Source organism: Nerophis ophidion, linkage group LG10, assembly GCF_033978795.1.
Source record: "Nerophis ophidion isolate RoL-2023_Sa linkage group LG10, RoL_Noph_v1.0, whole genome shotgun sequence".
Lineage (NCBI taxonomy): Eukaryota > Metazoa > Chordata > Actinopteri > Syngnathiformes > Syngnathidae > Nerophis > Nerophis ophidion.
The window spans coordinates 5,670,492-5,688,335 of record NC_084620.1 but is presented as its reverse complement, the minus strand read 5'-3'; the positions used below and the strand labels follow the sequence as shown (position 1 = coordinate 5,688,335).

At 39.9% G+C, this 17,844-nt stretch overlaps 1 long non-coding RNA gene across 2 annotated transcripts in view; it reads right to left on the bottom strand.

The window, feature by feature from the left end:
* LOC133560087 (uncharacterized) overlaps nt 1-15,224 on the bottom strand; it is a 255,849-nt gene extending 240,625 nt beyond the window's left edge. For both annotated transcript variants that reach the window (XR_009808383.1, XR_009808382.1), the window contains exons 1-3: nt 15,002-15,224; nt 11,129-11,205; nt 8,502-8,571 (exon numbers count right to left, since the gene is read on the bottom strand). This is a non-coding gene — a long non-coding RNA (uncharacterized LOC133560087). The remainder of the gene's footprint in view (nt 1-8,501; nt 8,572-11,128; nt 11,206-15,001) is intronic.
* Nucleotides 15,225-17,844: the final 2,620 nt, after the last annotated feature.

The following is a 17,844-nucleotide window of genomic DNA, read 5'->3' as shown; positions in this document are numbered from 1 at the left end:
TCCAAAATAAATCAACTCAAGTTATGGAAAAAAATGCCAACATGGCACTGCCATAAATTATATTAAACAGCAGCTTGGAATATGGGGCAAGCTCTCCCTGAGAGAGCGTGAGGAGGTTGAGGTGGAGGGGACTGGGGGGAGGGGTTCTGCAAGGGGTTCTGGGTATTTGTTCTGTTGTGTTTATGTTGTGTTACGGTGCGGATGTTCTCCCGAAATGTGTTTGTCATTCTTGTTTGGTGTGGGTTCACAGTGTGGCGCATATTTGTTACAGTGTTAAAGTTGTTTATACGGCCACCCTCAGTGTGACCTGTATGGCTGTTGACTAAGTATGCCTTGCATTCAATTGTGTGTGTGAAAAGGCGGAGATATTATGTGATTGGGCCGGCAGGCAAAAGCAGTGGCCTTTAAGGTTTATTGGCGCTCTGTACTTCTCCCAACGTCCGTGTATCACTTCGTACAGAGGCGTTTTAAAAAGTCATACATTTTACTTTTTGAAACAGATACCGATAATTTCCAATATTACATTTTAAAGCATTTATCGGCCAATGATATCGGCAGTCCGATATCATCGGACATCTCTAATTTGTATAGCTCATGACACATTATCTGTATGCAACATTGGCTGCATTTCTGATTGTTGTTTGTTTGCCGATCACATCAAACATTACACAGCTTGCCAAAGATTGTAATGAATCCATTACAAGAATACAGCCTGCCATGTCCTTTAACTTGGACACACACATCTATACCTTCGGCCTTTCTCAGCCAGTAATTTCCAGGAGTTATCTTACCCTCTGAGAAACCTCGGTTTTATTCATGTTTTCCAATGTTGTAATAATGTGTAGAATATGTATTACATTTCAACACAGTCGTTTTGATAGTAGGCTATTGTAGCTCATATAGACACTTGCATCATGTGTTGCCCTCATTATAACACTTATATAAGGCTTTTAATTTTTTGCGGCTACAGACAGATTTTTTATTTTTTTGGTCCAATATGGTTCTTTCAGCATTTTGTGTTGCCGACCTCTGGACTAGTAACAGATAATTGTAGTTTGCTGAGCTCCACACATGGATCTGGGAGTTCTCAATAAGAGATGTATTTCAAAAGGCGGGGCTTGTAAAAAAAATAATTGTATGTGATTGGATAAACCACTTGTCCGTTATCTTGAATGACGTGCTACTTCAACCACTCACATAGAAATCAACCTGTGACGCTGATGAGAGCGACGCAGCGAAATCCAAAACAGAACAGCTGACATGTTGGATAACGACAAAGAAAAACTCTCTGTTCATCTTTTAAATAATGAATATTCAATAGATTCGACAAAACAGTTGCAATAGCAGCGAGGGCTGCATGCCGCCATTGTTGTTGGAATCAAACAGTTGCTTCAGGGCTACTTCACATCTATTAAATCCCGCCAGGTGATCCTAATTGGATCATTACTAAAAAATAAATTATTGTATGTGATTGGATAAAACATTTGTCCGTTATCTTGAATGACATGCTACTTCAACCACTCACATTGAAATCAACCCATGACGCTGATGAGAGCGACGCTGGGAAATCCAAACCCGATCAGAAGTAGTACATTACCAAGGTGAATTTATTTGCGTGTTTATGATAGCATCCCTGCCTCCACCCAAAGAGACAATGAGACTGGATGACTGACAAGAGGATTCACTACATTTATCTCTTTCATTCCGCTGTAAAACAAACATGCTGAGACCGATGCAAAGAGTGAACTCACTTGCAGCCTGTTTGAAAGCGACAGATGCAAAGAAAAAACAAATACAGGGACAGGACAATTTAAATTATACTTTGATTAATTATTACCGCCAGGAGGTTATTTATTTGCTTGCGTTTGTTTGTTTCTTTGTCTGTCTGTCTGTCAGTTAGCAACATATGCCAAACGGTTAGGGACGGATTTTAGCAACAACATATCTCAAAAGGTTAGGGGCGGATTTTGACTAAACTTTTACGAAATTTTGGAAATGGGATAAGGAACAAGTGGTTATAGTTTGGGGGTGATTCGGATCACCGTATGGTTTCAGGGATTTTCAATAGGATTCTTTACTATTGGGAAATATGGCCTAGAAGAGGTCTGCGAGTGCTTTCTAGTTCACTATGGTTCTTTCTTCAAATCACTATTAATACTGCACCTTTGACTATTCCCCCTTTTGATTGGCCATCATGGCCTAATCGGGGCTCACAGTGCTACCTGTTGCCCTGACATGTCCCAATTGATACCGTACATGTGTTGATGTGTGCTATTGTTATTCTTGTCTTACATGCCCTGCTATTCATTGCAAAAGATAATAATGATTCGATCTCTTCTGGGGGTGAACTGTGTGCATGATTAAAAAGACCTCTTAATAATGGAGGGCAAAAGGGTCACTGCTGTGAAATAATAGCTATTCTCTGGCGTGCAATTACATTTGCAGGGAGTTATAACAATGATGACGAACTAACCAAGCTCATACTTTAGCTTCCCATTATTTTATCTCTTGTTTACCTGACTGAGGTGACGGCGCAAGCATGCAAATGCATTCAAAAAATTGTGTTTTGTGCTCTGATTAGGGCTGGACAATATATCGATAAATACGATATATCGCAGGTTTGTCTCTGTGCGATATAGAAAATTACTATATTGTAATATTCGATAATGTTCTCACACTGTGGCTTTTAGCTGCGTGCATTACATTACTGGCGTGTCTCACTCCTTCTCGTCTGTCCTTCTCACAGAGACGTAAAATAAGCCCGCCTTCTTACATACGTCACATACTGTCGCGCGTCTAGTGTCACACGCCGAGAGCTAACGTTAGCATGGCTAATGTTAGCTAAGGCAGGTCGAGTTGCTTTTAGTTGCAGGCATTACACAAAAGGCGTTTCTTACTCCTCCTCGTCTCTCATTCTGACAGATACGGAAAACAAGCCCGCATTCTTACATACGTCACATACTCTCGCGAGTCTAGCGTCATAGCTCTCGCCGATCAGTGAGGTAGCAGCATGGCTAACATTAGCTGAGGCAGGTCGAGCAGGCGGAGCTTGTGACAATACAAGAGAGAGATTGTGCGAAACTTATCACAAATGGAGGAAGAACAATAAATGCCCAACATAAAGAGTCTGGCGGTGGTTTGGCTCCAAGTGGGAAGATATTCAGCAGACAACAGCAATATGCTGTTCAATGTATATACTCTGATGATTAACCTGTGTGATGATTGTATTATGCTGACAGTATATATTTGTACCATGAATTGATTAACGTGGACCCGACTTAAACAAGTTGAAAAACCTTATTCGGGTGTTACCATTTAGTGGTCAATTGTACGGAATATGTACTGTACTGTGCAATCTACTAATAAAAGTATCAATCAATCAATGCAAAGTATGCAGCAGAAGTGTTACTACAAAAAGGTAGCAACACTATTAATATGTTCTTTCATTTAAAAAGTCACCCATGAGAGAATGAAGAGTATTTAATGAATACAGTTTTGGTCAATTGACTTAGTTGTGATTTCCCTCTCTGCATGAAAGTTTAAAATGAGCATATATTAATGCAGTATGAAGAAGAATGTTTTAATGTAGACCCATAGAATCATCATACTGCTGTGATTATATGCATCAAGTGCTCATTCAAGGCCAGGCCAAAATATCGTAATATATATCGTATATCGCAATATGGCATAAAAATATTGCGATATGAATAAAAGCCAATATTTTTTAATTGAATTGAAATATTTATTTCAAACCTGCACAGTACAACTAAACACAGTTTTTGTTTTTTTTACATGTTGGCAAAGATATTCATGCAAGGCTTGAAAAGGGGTTGGATGAAGCAGCTGCTTATAATAGCCCAACCCCTCTCACTCATTCCACATTTGACATAAACAATATAATACAAAAACAATACTCTATAAACAAAACAAGAACAACTCCTGTACACTAACAATACCATGAGACAAGACAAGACGAGACAAAACACACACATGCACACACACACACACACACGGGCCCAAACACTCTCCGACCATACACCTCTCTTCCATCGCTCTGTGCTGAGGGCATCACTCTCTTTCCTCATCGTACTTCTTCAGTACTTCTTTTTTAAACAGTGTTTTAAATTGAATCATGCTAGAACACGTTTTTAACTCGTCCCCTAAGTTGTTCCACAGAGTGACTCCACGCACTGAAATGCACATTGATTTTAAAGTGGTTCTAAATTTAGGAAAATATAATTTGTTGTTTCCTCTTAAACTGTAACTATGGTGATCATCTCTGTCATGGAATAGGTTCTGTAAATTGGATGGTAGAGAGTTTTGGGATGCCCTAAACATAATTTGAGCAGTTCTAAAATTGATCACATCGTTCAGTTTAAGTTGCTTTAAGTTCATAAATAGTGGATTTGAATGATGTCTGTAGTGAACATTGGAAACAATCCTGATGGCCTTTTTCTGCAGAGCGACTAAAGGTTCTAGATGTGATTTATAACAATTTTCCCAGACTTCAACACAATAGGTTAAATATGACATGATAAATGAATGATATAATAACAGCAGAGCACTGGTGTTCAATAGATGACATGATCTCCTCATCATTCCAACACATTTAGCAACTTTTTTCCTCAGGTAACTTATATGAGGCTTCCATGAGATATTTTCATCTATTACTACTCCTAAGAAAGAATTTTGATGAACATATTCTATTGGTGTATCATCAATAACAATCCTGATCGGTATATTACTTTTGCGATTGCTAAAGAGCATTATTTTGGTCTTCTTTAAATTCAAAGACAATTTGTTCGCATTAAACCAAGTTTTTAACTTGATCCTCTCCTCAGTTACAGAAGTCAGAAGTTGCTTCACGTCCTCACCTGCACATGTAATTGTTGTATCATCAGCAAAGAGGATGAATTTCAGCAGCGTAGATACTTTACATATTTCATTAATATAAATTATAAATAGTGTGGGTCCCAGTCCCGAGCCCTGAGGAACTCCACAGGTTATGTTCATCAGTGTAGATTGATGTTGGTCCATCTGAACAATCTGCTGTCTCATTTAAGTAGCTCTCCAGCCATTTCCCTGCCAATCCTCTTATGCCATAGTTTTCCAGTTTATTTACCAAAATCTGGTGGTCAATGGTATCAAAAGCCTTTTGCAGGTCGATAAAAATTCCTATAACAACTTTATTCTTCTCGATACCATTAGTAATGTTCTCTAATAAATTAATTAAAGCTAATGATGTTGATCTATTTTGTTGGAACCCATATTGACAATCAGATAATAATTTGTGCTTTTCAATGAAGCCACGAAGTCTATTATCGAAGAATTTTTCCAATATTTTTGATAACTGTGGCAGAAGGGAGATGGGCCGGTAATTAGTGAAGTGATGTTTGTCTCCAGATTTGAAGATGGGGATGACTTTCGATAGTTTCATTTGTGAAGGAAATTGTCCAAGTCGAAAAGATAAATTGCAGATGTGTGTGAATGGTTTGATGATTTCTTCCGCTACGTTCCGGACTGTCCTCATGTCGAGGTCATAGATGTCACGTGATGTTTTGTTCTTGCTTTTCTGAATGACCTCCAAAACTTCCTTTTCGACAGTCAGACTAAGGAACATCGAATAAGGATTTTTTTCAATAAATTCCATGGGCTATTCATCATCAATTGGTATTTTTTTTGCCAGCTTAGGCCCAATATTAACAAAAAACATATTGAAGCCGTCAGCAATAATTTTCTTGTCAGTTATGATTAGGTCGTTCTCAACAAAAAACTCCGGATAACAAGGACTATTTGAACCATGCCAAATAATTGTATTTAATACCTTCCAAATTCCCTTTATATCATTTTTCTTTTGGATTAATAGTTTGGTGGTGTATTCTTTCCTGCTTGCTCTTAATATGCTGGTTAATTTATTTTTATATGTTTTGTACTTTTGTTCTGTTTCTATGGTTTGTTGCCTAAAAAAAAGTCCTATATAAATAATTTTTCTTTTTGCAAGCGTTCGCAAGCCCTTTGGTTATCCATGGAGTTTTTTTTGGAGTTACTTATACTGCATTTTTTGATGGGGCAGTGTGTATCATAAAGTGAGAAAAAAATGTCATGAAATAAATTATATCACCCAACCCTAGCTCTGATTAGCTTCACTGAGACTGAAGAAACAAGAAGGTTATGTTTCAGGGCGCATTTAATGGCAATCATAATGAAGCTCAGCGGAAAAACACAACCAGAACAAACATGTTTTTTTTCCTTCCTGTACAAACACATATTGTAGCTTTGTACGGTCGCCACAATATTAGAAGCAGCTTTTGATGGAAAATGAGACACATTAGGTGTCCCTAATGTTGTTGACGTTGTCGTGAGTCAGTGCACACCTTTTTTTTTTATTTACCACTATCTCATTTTGTGCATATGCAAATATCCCCCGAGTGAGCTTAGTGAATGAGTCACTAGGCAACCACATATAACAACTAAAATTAGCCAGATAAGATCCAAACATGGCTGTTACATTACAAACTACCATGTCTACCTTCAAGAGCATTTGAAGACTTTACATAAGGGTTTTTTTTTTTTTAACATAGTCGACTTTCAAGAGTATTGTGCAACATTAAAGCCAAAAAAATACAAAAAAAAACCTTTCACAGAATCGTCTAAATAGATAGACAGTACTTTATCAACTTGGAAAGATCAGAAATGTAGTCAAACTCAATTTTTTATGTCCATAAACAAAGGTCTTGGTTGATAAGTACTTTAGAACTGGAGATGGGTAAAATAATCAATTTTATCGATATCCTGAAAATTTTGCCCTATCGATTGACAAGGCATGATATCGATATCGCAGCTCCTAGTACACACTGGGCTAACATAAGCTTCCAACAACAATCCGTCCAATGCAAAACTAAGGAAACTAAGGGACTTACTCGTTATTAACACACAATTCTCTGAATGAAGATAGTTATAAAGGCCATCATTGATTTTGTTGCCAAAAACTCACGCCTGCACCTGAAGTAAACCCCATGCTACGGTAAACATCTGACTAAAACTGTTATTTTGTTTCAGTAATGGTATTTGAACCGCCTTTCGCCCGAGTGCAGCTTGGATAGGGGACATCCAAGTGATTTGGGAGGTTGGTCATGATACCAAGCCCTAAAGAGGAGTCAATGTGTTAACATAGACATTTCATATTAAGTGTATTTCCTGGCTCCAATTGAGGCACAGGTGGTACAATCCTGACCATGCGCCAGAATTTTTAGGCAAAAAAAAATAAAGTTTTTTTTTTTCATATGTTGTAAAGCAGTGGTCCCCAACCACCGGGCCGCAGAAGATTTTTTTATTAATTTTTATTTAAAAAAATAAATAAAAATAAATTATTTTTTTTATTAAATCAACATAAAAACACAATATACACTTACAATTAGTGCACCAACCGCAAAAACCTCACTTTTTCATGACAAAAACGTCCCTTTTTCATGACAAAAAAAAAAAAAAAAAAGAAAAAAGAAAAAAGGACCCAACCCCCCCCCCCCCTCCCCCCCCCCCACCCTCCCCCCCCCCCCCCCCCCCCCCCTCCCCCCCGGCCCGCGGGACAAATTATTAAGCGTTGACCGGTCCGCGGATACAAAAAGTTTGGGGACCACTGTTGTAAAGAACACCGTAAAACGTATTGTCATTTTTATTAATTTGATTGATGGGTAGTTTGCTGTAAAATCATAAGTCAAGCAGATATTTAAGTACCGGTATTTATTTTTATTCAGACAAAAAATGTTTGGAAAGTATGATAATATACTGTAATATTTGTTGCAGTAATGGATACTATTAAAGTTTAAAAGGCATGCAATGTCAAGCAGTACATGTGTTTTTTTCTGCCAAAATGAAAAAAATCCATTACATTTAATGAGAAAATATTAAGTACTTTGACACAGATCATTTCCAGGTGTTTGCGGGTCAGATAAAATGATGTGGTGGGCCTGATCTGGCCCCCGGGCCTTGAGTTTGACGCCTATGGCCGAAGCACTTGCATAAGAGAATGATGGGCTCATAGCTTGTGTGGTGGGGCCACTTTTTCTTGAGACTCATACATGATTTTGAAGTAACCTTCAAGCACTCTGTGGACAAAAATGTCCACGTCACCACCATCAATTATTAAATTTTAACTGCCTGTTACGTTAATTTCTCTGCTCGGTTTCACCTGGACTCTTGACTTTCCTCCTCGCGAAATCGCTTTTTAAAGTAGTGGCTGATCTTGCCTACTATATCTGCAACGCTAAAAAACAAACTTTACTCTGACACGGAGGAAACTATTTTTTAATAAACACGACATGCTTGCAATTCTTTCTTTGGGTACAGTAACTGCTTTTAGTTGACCTTGTACCAGTCAATCTGTACCATCGTGAAACTCTATCCTATGCAAACTTCTAATAAATTCTTCAATCAATCGATCTATTATAATTAGTCAGAAAAAGTTGGAAACAAAGCTAACAATACTAGCTGTGTTCACTTACCAGAGACAAAATGTTCACGGCACATCCCGGAGTGTTCTATAGAAGTCCAGTGATCCCTCCAGATAATGCTCTGTAGGGCAGAAATCCACTTGTTACGGCGGTCACTGTTATGCACCAAGTAGCGGGAAACAACCCGATTCGATCTGTTTCTTCTTCGGTAGTTGCATCTGGTCTTTCTGGTGCACTCCTGTCGATATAGCACTTCTATATTGGTGCAAGGCTTTAAGCTGACTGGGAGCAGCACAAAATTTAGCTGGAGGAGGCTGTTACTGTTCAATCTGTGTGTAATGTTACAGTGGCCATAAATATTAAACATACTTGTTTATACTTGTTGCCTTGTTGTTAATGAATACTTAAGCTTACTACGCTACAGTACCTTAATGTTGGTCATTATGGTGGTACTTGGAGAGCCATGTTTTTCCTAGGGTGGTACTTGGTGAAAAAGTTTTGAGAACCACTGACTTAGCGTGTTTCTACACTGTGTATAGAGATAGACAATTAGCTTCTAGCTCGTCAATGGGGGGGCTAAAAATGGTTGGGCATTTGTATTCACCACTAAAAGGCATTAATCGGCAATGAAGATCACTTAATATTTCAGGAAAATCGGCCAATACTGATCCCAACCCTAAATTAGTGTACAAATCCCGTTTCCATATGAGTTGGGAAATTGTGTTGGATGTAAATAAAAACGGAATACAATGATTTGCAAATCCTTTTCAACCCATATTCAGTTGAATGCACTACAAAGACAAGAAATTTGATGTTCAAACTAATAAACTTTATTTTTTTTTTTTGCAAATAATAATAAACTTAAAATTTCATGGCTGCAACACGTGCCAAATTAGTTGGGAAAGGGCAGGTTCACCATTGTGTTACATCACCTTTTCTTTTAACAACACTCAGTAAACGTTTGGGAACTGAGGAAACTAATTGTTGAAGCTATGAAAGTGGAATTCTTTCCCATTCTTGTTTTATGTAGAGCTTCAGTCATTCATATTTTACGCTTCATAATGCGCCACACATTTTCGATGGGAGACAGGTCTGGACTGCAGGCGGGCCAGGAAAGTACCCGCACTCTTTTTTTACAAAGCCACGCTATTTTAACACTTGTCTTGCTGAAATAAGCAGGGGCGTCCATGACAACGTTGCTTGGATGACAACATATGTTGCTCCAAAACTTGTATCTACCTTTCAGCATTAATGGTGCCTTCACAGATGTGTAAGTTACCCATGCCTTGGGCACTAATACACCCCCATGCCATCACAGATGCTGGCTTTTGAACATTGCGCTTATAAAAATCTGAATAGTTATTTTCCTCTTTGTTCTGGAGGACACCACGTCCTCTGTTTCCAAATATAATTTGAAATGTGGACTCCTCACACCACAGAACACCTTTCCACTTTGCATCAGTCCATCAAAGGTGAGCTCGGCCCAGCCAAGCCGGCGGCGTTTCAGGATATTGTTGATAAATGGGTTTGGCTTTGCATAGTAGAGTTTTAACTTGCACTTACAGATGTAGCGACCAACTGTAGTTACTGACAGTGGTTTTATGAAGTGTTTCTGAGCCCATGTGGTGATATCCTTTAAACGCTGATGTCGGTTTTTCATGTGGTACCGCCTGAGGGATCAAAAGTCCGTAACATCATTGCTTACGTGCAGTGATTTCTCCAGATTCTCTGAAATTTTTGATGATTTTACGGACCCTAGATGGTAAAATCCCTAAATTCCTTGCAATAGCTCGTTGAGAAATGTTGTTCTAAAACTGTCGAGAATTTGCTTACAAAGTGGTGACCCTCACCCCATCCTTGTTTGTGAATTACTTAGCATTTCATGGAAGCTGCTTTTATACCAAATCATGGCACCCACCTGTTCCCAATTAGCCTGCACACCTGTGGGATGTTCCGTATAAGTCTTTGATGGGCATTCCTCAACTTTATCAGTATTTATTGCCACCTTTCCCAACTTCTTTGTTACGTGTTGCTGGCATCAAATTCTAAAGCTAATGACTATTTGCAAAAAAAAATGTTTACCAGTTTGAACATCAAATATGTTGTCTTTGTAGCATATTCAACTGAATATGGGTTGATAAGGATTTGCAAATCATTGTATTCCATTTATATTTACATCTAACACAATTTCCCAACTCATATGGAAACGGGGTGTTTATATGTATTATTTAATGATACTCTATCGTGGTGCTTAATAATTTTGTGTGCGATTGACCTTTGTTTTTGTGCCTTTCTTCTTTGCACCGCTTCACACTCACATTTCCCAAAGGATAAATAAAGAACTTGAATTGAACTGAAAGAAATGTGAGAGGAGAGCACATTTTACAATTCAGCAGTTTTTTAGTGGAGAGATCGCGGGGCTAATGAGAGTTGTGCTGAGGTGCAGCACAAAGACTCACAGAACCATCTGCTCAGATCACCTTTATTTAGCTGGCTCAATCAAAACCACTGCTGCAGCTACTTCAAACAGTGTGAATGGAATACAAATGAATGAAATGTATTTGTAACCATGGGAGTTAAACTATTTTGGAAGTTATGCAAAATTAAGTGGGAAATGACAATGTTGAATTGTTAAAATTACTTTTGTGCATGTGTCAGCAATACAAACTTTAACGTACCTTTTTGCTATAGTCACTATCTCAGTTGGGGTCGTCCTGTTTTCACAAAAAAGATGTAATTGCAATTTCCAGGAATGCTGTGGGGGAGATTGCAGGACAAATCTCAGCCAAACAACATTATCATAAAAAGACAAGATGAAGAACAACAAACTACATTTTGTTCACTGAGCAAACTTTTTGCAAGCCTCACAATCAGCAAGCATGTGCGTCACTGCCCGCAGTAAAAACAAACCACCCATTATCCTGGAGAGATGAAACTCAAATCCCACAAAAGCCCCACTCAAAGCCCTAGAAACGCAGGTTCTGCTGTGGCACGTCTTGACCCGGCCAACAATAAAACCATGTGGTACATATAAAGTCATCACCTCTTTGTTGTCAACTCACAACAGGGTCTTCCAACTATGACCCTGAAACATGTCCAAACGCTTTACAGAATAGTTGAAAGATGTGTGTGTGTGTAGGAGGAAGGGGGGGTTAACTTTTTCTACCTTACAGCTGCAAGTATGAAAATCAATATATGCTAAGCCAGGGGTGTCAAAAGTGCGGCCCGCGGACCAGATCAGGCCCACCAACAGGTTTTATCCGGCCCGCGGGATGAGTTTGCTAAGTATAAAATCAAGCCGAAATATGGGAATGAAAGAAACTGCTTTTCTAAATGTTTCCACTAGATGTCACAATAGCAATTATTTGTATCTTTGTAGATAATGCTACATATGTTAAAAAAAAAAATAAACCACATGATGTAAGTGCCCCAGTCAAGAAAAATGAGCAAACTAAATAAATAACATCATTTTATTTGGTTTTGATCTCATTTTTTTATCTTGATAGATTGAAAAAGAACTCCAATGAGTTAACTGATGAACATTATCACATAATTTATTCAGAAAGTATAAATAGCGACAACTAACGATAGAAAACCATGACTTGATTAACGTGGACCCCGACTTAACAAGTTGAAAAACTTATTCGGGTGTTACCATTTAGTGGTCAATTATACGGAATATGTAGTGTACTGTGCAATCTAATAATAAAAGTTTCAATCCATCAATCAATACTACTAACCGCAACAAATGTAAAAAAAAAACAACATTATTATTATTTGTACATTTTCAGAATAGATAGATGGATAGATAGATAGTACTTTATTGATTCCTTCAGGAGAGTTCCTTTAGGAAAATTAAATGTATTTGTTCTATTTTTAAACAAAGAAAACAATCTTAAGTTGTATTTATTTTTAAGTTATCGTGCCGTGATTTTACCAGTCCGGCCCACTTGGGAGTAGATTTTTCTCCATGTGGCCCCCGATCTAAAATGAGTTTGACTCCCCTGTGCTAAGCCATCTGATCAAAACTTCCACATGTTAGCCTTGTGTTGTGTAATAGGGCAAATTAGTGTGATATTTAATATCCATCCATTTCCTACCGCTTGTCCCTTTCAGGGTTGTGGGCGGTGCTGGAGCCTATCTAACTGCATTCGGGCGGAAGGCTTTGTACACCCTGGACAAGTCGCCACCTCATCACGGGGCCAACACAGATAGACAACATTCACACTCACATTCACACACTAGGGCTAATTTAGTGTTGCCATCCATCCATCCATCCATCCATCATCTTCCGCTTATCCGAGGTCGGGTCGCGGGGGCAGCAGCCTAAGCAGGGAAGCCCAGACTTCCCTATCTGCAGCCACTTCGTCTAGCTCTTCCCGGGGGATCCCGAGGCGTTCCCAGGCCAGCCGGGAGACATAGTCTTCCCAACGTGTCCTGGGTCTTCCCCGTGGCCTACTACTGGTTGGACGTGCCCTAAACACCTCCTTAGGGAGGCGTTCGGGTGGCATCCTGACCAGATGCCCGAACCACCTCATCTGGCACCTCTCGATGTGGAGGAGCAGCGGCTTTACTTTGAGTTCCTCTCAGATGGCAGAGCTTCTCACCCTATCTCTAAGGGAGAGCCCCGCCACCCGGCGAAGGAAACTCATTTCGGCCGCTTGTACCCGTGATCTTATCCTTTCGGTCATGACCCAAAGCTCATGACCATAGGTGAGGATGGGAACGTAGATCGACCGGTAAATTGAGAGCTTTGCCTTCTGGCTCAGCTCCTTTTTCACCACAACGGATCGGTACAACGTCTGCATTACTGAAGATGCTGCACCGATCCGCCTGTCGATCTCACGATCCACTCTTCCTTCACTCGTGAACAAGACTCCTAGGTACTTGAACTCCTCCACTTGGGGCAGGGTCTCCTCCCCAACCCGGAGATGGCATCTCTACACAGAAAAATCCCGAGCGCAGGATCGAACCCAGGACCTTTGTATTATATCTCATAAATAATTTACAGTATAAAAAACAAGCTGTAGACCAGTGGTTCCCAAAGTGGGCGGTGGAAAGATCTGGGGGGGCGGTGAGGAAGAAGGGGGCGGTAGGGGGGCGGCAGTCCGAAGTCGAAGTCAGAAGTTCGAACGTTTGTTTGACGATTTGTACACAACACGTGCAGCAGGACGAGTCAGTGGACGACGCATCAGGGTCCGGTTACCACACGCCGCTCTGGCCCAGTCAGATCCGACAGCATAGACTACAAAAGCAAAAGCTCAGGTTTGTAATTTCAAGCTTGTAATGTTCAGAATTTTCAAAAAGTCATATCAAGATTTTTGGTTACAAAAAAAAATCTCTGACTGCTATCAAGTGCTGTGGAACAAGGTCAAGATGTACTTTATTGCCTTCCCAACATCATATTTAGTAGAACGGGGCTTCAGTGCAGTCGCCTTGCTTCTTTCCAAGCAAAGAAACCGACTGAAAATTACTGACCGCGGGGATCTACGACTTCTTCTTAGTGAGTTCCAGCCTGATGTTGAGAAGCTTATGTCCCTGCACCAAGCACATCCATCCCATTAATATTAAGTGTGAGACAATGAAGGTTACTGGTGGAATGTTTATTTACCATTCTATGTTGCTGAAACAGTTAAAACTGCTAAAAAATAAATTGGTTTACTAAATTGGGTTTTATTTGTGAAATACACATTTGTGTTTAACCTTTCTCTTTTCAAATTGTAGCATACCAAATATCAAGAAAGAGGTGTTTGTTTCCACATGTGTCTGTGGGGAGGACTTCACGGTGGCAGAGGGGTTAGTGCGTCTGCCTCACAATACGAAGGTCCTGCAGTCCTGGGTTCAAATCCAGGCTCGGGATCTTTCTGTGTGGAGTTTGCATGTTCTCCCCGTGAATGCGTGGGTTCCCTCCGGGTACTCCGGCTTCCTCCCACTTCCAAAGACATGCACCTGGGGATAGGTTGATTGGCAACACTAAATTGGCCCTAGTGTGTGAATGTGAGTGTGAATGTTGTCTGTCTATCTGTGTTGGCCCTGCGATGAGGTGGCGACTTGTCCAGGGTGTACCCCGCCTTCCGCCCGATTGTAGCTGAGATAGGCGCCAGCGCCCCCCGCGACCCCGAAAGGGAATAAGCGGTAGAAAATGGATGGATGGATGGGTGTCTGTGGGGGGGGGGCGCTAGGAATTCACTGGGGAGCCAAGGGCGCGCCAGCCTGCAAAAGTTTGGGAACCATTGCTGTAGACAAAAATGGCCCCTGAACCGTACATTGGTGACCGATTCTAAAACGAAACGTGGCAGCATGCGAAGTTGATTACTTTTGTTGATGGCTGATGATTATTTTTGTATTTCAAAACAGTATTTTCAGATGAAATTCGCAAAAACAAGGCATATAAACGCAGTGTTTAAAAAAAAAAAAATCCTTTAAAAAAAAGTGAACACGTGTGTGTTTTTCAATTGTTTGAAAAGGGGGAATACAACACTAAGCAGTAAAAAAGTCATCCAACATCTGTGTGGTGTCCTTATAGTGGTTGTTATTATTACAAACCTCACCCTTTTTCACGCTTTACACGTCGTCCTCGTCGCCAAAACTTTCCCACACACACGAAAGCAGCCGCCTCTTCTCCCCGCCTTCCCCATTCTTGTGCCATTTGCTGCCATTCACTTCCGCATCGCAGCTCGCTCGCCATTGGTCAGGAGCGGCCGGAATGTCGACCAATGGGAGCGCAGTTGCTAGGCAGCCTGCGCCATCTTGGGAAGGAAGGCTCACACGCACGCACACGCACACACACACACAGACAGCTGTTCCATTGAAGAGCAGCGGGACGTCACAACAAGGGCCCACACACAAAAATACAGTTAGTTCTGCTTTTACAACCAGACATGTTTTTTTTTCTCTTTACATGTAATTTTTGTATGAGATTAGTGCACTGCTGCGCCAACATGTGACTTATCGTAACGCTGAGGTATCGCCTCTCAACAGTTATTTTACGATGCCCCATGTTTTTACGAGCATTTATAGGACACACGGGGGGGGGGCAAATATCTTCTTTGATAGCAAAATTGAATGACCCCAATCACCAGGATGAGCATTGTTTTGCCCATCTGTTGCTGAGTGGATGCTGCAACAATACAAGCCCTGTGTGCATCCTGTACGTTTCTACAACCCCCCCCTTCCACACTTGTTGCCCCTTTGGACTGCAAGTAGGGGCCTACTGAAACCCACTACTACTGACCATGCAGTCTGATAGTTTATATATCAATGATGAAATATTAACATTGCAACACATGCCAATACAGCCGGTTTAGTTTACTAAATTACAATTTTAAATTCCCCACGAAGTTTCTTGTTGATGATGTGTTTGTGATGTAATTGGTTGAGCGGACATTTTAGTCCAGCACCACTTACGGCTAAAAGTTGTCTCTTTTCATCGCATAATTACACAATATTTTGGACATCTGTGTTGCCTAATCTTTTGCATTTTGTTCAATTAATAATGGAGACTATAAATACGAATGCTGTTGGTGGAAAGCGGTGGATTGCAGCTGCCTATAGCAACCGAAACCCAGCCGGTGTTTCTTTATTTGTTGTGAAGCTCTAGTGAACATGTTTCTCTACCACATGTCAACCAGCAAGTTTTTGGATGAGAAAATTGTGATGTTAAGTCGGCTCTTACCGTAGACTTGTGCGGAGTTAGTGTCCTTCCTCCTGCAGCAGCTGTCAAAAAGGCAGCTGTGACCTTGGCTCCTCCATTAACTTCTCTCAGAGACACTGGCGGTCACTGCAGCCCTCCGACTTTCAGGTATGACTTTATAATCTCACTAAAACACTATTAACACAATAAGCAGATATGGGATTTTCCAGAATTATCCTGGTAAATGTGTCTAATAACATCTGAATCGCTCCCACTGTCGTCACCTTTTTTTTGTTGTTGTAGTGCTTCACTCCAACTTTCTCCATCCACGAATCTTTCATCCTCGCTCAAATTAATGGGGAAATCGTCGCCCAACAAGCGGTGACGTCACGCACACATTGTCTGCAACTTCCGGTAAAGGCAAGGCTTTTTTATTAGCGACCAAAAGTTGCAAACTTTATCGTCAATGTTCTCTACTAAGTCCTTTCAGCAAAAATATGGCAATATCGCGAAATGATCAAGTATGACACATAGAATGGACCTGCTATCCCCGTTTAAATAAGAAAATCTCATTTCAGTAGGCCTTTAAATTGCCGTGCAGCATACACACAAAAAAAAAGATTAAAAAAAGAATACAACTACATGGACCAGGTCTTTTAATTGACATACGGGCTGCTCTTTGTGTGCTTTGATGGCTGGTAACATCAATAATCAGCACACACACATTACCATTATGGCCCATATAGATTTCTGAGCATGAGTCAAACTTTAGGAGCAACGGAGTTTCGTTCTTAGTCTGACTTTGAGGAGGCTGGTCGAGGTCGATACAAAAATAATTTTTAGACCATTCTTGCAGTTTCCCGGAAATGGCGACTGCCAATTTCCTCTTGACCTGGTTTGGATCAACCTGTTCTGAGCCCGGATGTAATGTTTGCAGGGCAACGTGACCTGCAGGTTTGTTTACAGGTCGGGGCAAAGACACACTTTTAACATTAAAACCATCTGCAGGGTTTAAAAAAAAAAGTCCTCTATTTAAAAAAAACAAATCCCCAGGCTAAAAAAGGCAACAACGCCTGACTTGGTTGAGGATTCTAACGTTCTTGTTCATCAATACAGTGAGATATTACACAATATAGTGAGATGTTACACAAAGTACTAAGATATTATACAATCTAGTAATATATTATGCAATATAGTGATATATTACACCAGTGGTTCTCAACCTTTTTTCAGTGATGTACCCCCTGTGAACATTTTTTTAATTGAAGTACCCCCTAATCAGAGCAAAGCATTTTTGGTTGAAAAAAAAAAGAGATAAAGAAGTAAAATACAGCACTATGTCATCAGTTTCTGATTTATGAAATTGTATAACAGTGCAAAAATATTGCTCATTTGTAGTGGTCTTTCTTGAACTATTTGGAAAGAAAGACATAAAAACAACTAAATACTTTTTGAGAAATAAACAAGTGATTCAATTATAAATAAAGATTTCTACACATAGAAGTAATCATCAACTTAAAGTGCCCTCTTTGGGGATTGTAATAGAGATCCATTTGGATTCATAAACTTCATTCTAAACATTTTTTCACAAAAAAATTAATCTTTAACATCAATATTTATGGAACATGTCCACAAAAAATCTAGTTGTCAACACTGAATATTGCATTGTTGTATTTTTTTTCACAGTTTATGAACTTACATTCATATTTTGTTGAAGTATTATTCAATTAATAGATGTATAAAATATTTTTGAATTGTTGC